Here is a 2,517-nt window from a genome sequence, read left to right as displayed (position 1 = left end):
GTATAAAATGGTACAGTCAGATCCACCACCTTCGGCGTGGCGCCTCGCTGGCATCCTGCCATCAACCGGGGAAGGATGGGGGGAACAAATGGGCAATAAAGCTGTATACCTTTATGATGGGAAATTGGGAGCAGGAATTGACAGTTGAGAAAGAACAGAGCATTTTGGAATCTGGTCCGTGCCGGCATCTTCAAGGCCATTTGCCCTGAGAGTGGAATTTCACCAGCCCAAACACCCCAGAGTTTCCCAAAACATGTCGGCAGGGCCGGATCGGCTGCGCACTGACGGCCCATGGGGGGAGGGCCGGGGAAACCAAGGGGTTAGTTCTGTGTTGATACGCAGGGACCATAGATTCCGCCTGGCTTTACTGCAACCAGCATCTCTTAGTAAAAGTGCCTTTTCACTTCAACCGAATGGAGTTGAGAGTTTCCTAGGAGATGATACTGGGGCAGGTCTGACACTTCATGCGTTCTTGATACTCTCCCTCCGTTAATGCAGCCTAGGACTGCATTGTTTGTTAGTTTGTTTTTTGGTTTCTGCAGCACACTGCTGACTCATACTCAAGTGGTTGTCCACCAGGACTCCTTGATCCCTCTCACGGTTACTGCTATTGAGCCAAGGACCACCTATTCTGTACCTGTGCATTTGGTTTTTCTTGCCTACTTAGAGTTGGCATTTAAAGTGGCACCAGACTGACAGACCTTGCTTAATTTCATGAACAGACACTGAAAGTTTTTAAAACTAAAGTGGGCAACCATTTGACCAGGATATTATACGGTCTCCTGCCCTGAGCAGGGGGTAGGATTAGAAGACCTCCAAGGTCCCGTCCAATCCTATGATTCTATGTTCTATGAAAATATCAGTTTGGAACCTAGAGAGGGATGGAGTCCTTCTGTGACTAACTATACAGCAAGTAAACATGTTTGGTTTCTCACATTCCCCAGCTTGAAATTCATATTTCAGTTTGTTTGGGGAACAAAAAGGCGTTGCTCATTTGTTTAATAGGTTTTCCATAGTATTGGCAGATGCTTCAAAGTCTGATATCTACAAATGGGGAAGTAATCTTCCGGGAAAAGAGAGCAAATTTTTTTGCAACTATTTTTGAATTTATTCCTCCTGAAAATGCCATGCTCGTTGGCTTAAGGAAGGAAGCAAAGCCCATCCATTTCCCATCCATATTTGAACCAGAAGAGGAGGGAAATCTAAGATGTTTCTCTCCACTGTACCCAGCAGTATCCTGGCAATAGGATCATCTTTTAGTTCGGATTCTAGGTTCTGTCTTATTTTCATCCATTTTTAGTCAAAATAGGGAAATTAGCTTTGCTGTGGTACAAATTGTGAAGGTAAAGAGATTCCTTCATGTGCTGCTACCATTGGTTTCCACTCCATTAAAATCCAATGGCTGTAATTCTTTAGCACTTCTTGACCTCCTGTCCTCAGAGTATAGACAGAGAGATAAAAGCTGACTCTGGCTCTCTTCTTTGTCTGCCACTCTGCGTGATCCTGGCCCAAGAGATTCTTAATCTTCTTCCTTTCTTCCCTGCACAGAGCACAGAGCTCTTGGTTTTTCCTCCTGGAGGACATAGCAGGTGCTCAGCTTTCTCAGAATCGCTATCAAGTTGGTTGGGGTTTTTTTTCTCTTTCATTTAGTGAGCTTGTAAAACATAATAAAATTAAAGTAATGGTACAAAGAGTTGACTGGTTGCCCAGAAAGCGATGTAAAATAATATTATTAAGAGTGAACAAGGCTACAGTTATAAAGAAATTAGAAGAAAAATTGGTGGAAACTTAACCAAAGGTGGCATTTCTACTGTACACTTTTTCCAAAGGGTTTCCACAATTTTGGCCACTCCTGTAGTGTATTCAACAAAAGTATTTTGGGAAGAACAATGTCCCCGGAGTTCCTTTGCTGGATTTGCTAGCTGGACATCTGACTGAATGAATACATAAGCAAACCCTACTAGTTGCACATAACGAAATGTGTAAGAAATATAGAATGCCATCTTTACCATTATCCCCAGAGTATTGTTTTCTACTTGATTGTTTGTCTATTGTTAACGCTTGATTTAAGTATTGAAGGCTGATACACGGACCAAAGCTAAAGTCCTGCATTGATTGGAGCCGGTCTTCTGCAGGGCTATGACTTCCTCTAGTCCCAAAAAAGTTTTTTCTAGCCATGGTGATTCTTCAGAGGTTCTGCCATTAGCAGTATGTCTGAGAAGCAACGAAGAAACACTGCATGCATGGAGATGGGCAATTAGACAAAGTTTCAGAAATGTGAAATATTGCAACCGACCAGACCTGGTTTAACTATCCTTCTCCAGTTAACAAGCTTAATCTATGGTTGAGGACCACAGGTGGGAGAGCTGAACTGGTGAAACCCCACTTGAAATACTGTGTACAGTTCTGGTCATCACAATGCAAAAAAGATGTTGGGACTCTAGAAAGAGCGCAGAGAAGAGCAACAAGGATGATTAGGGGACTGGAGGCTAAAGCATATAATGAATGTTAAGAGAA

The sequence above is a fragment of the Protobothrops mucrosquamatus genome, unplaced genomic scaffold, assembly GCF_001527695.2.
Source record: "Protobothrops mucrosquamatus isolate PMUCROS unplaced genomic scaffold, P.Mucros_1.0 scaffold31, whole genome shotgun sequence".
Taxonomy (NCBI): Eukaryota; Metazoa; Chordata; class Lepidosauria; order Squamata; family Viperidae; genus Protobothrops; species Protobothrops mucrosquamatus.
Note: the sequence above shows the minus strand (reverse complement) of the source record.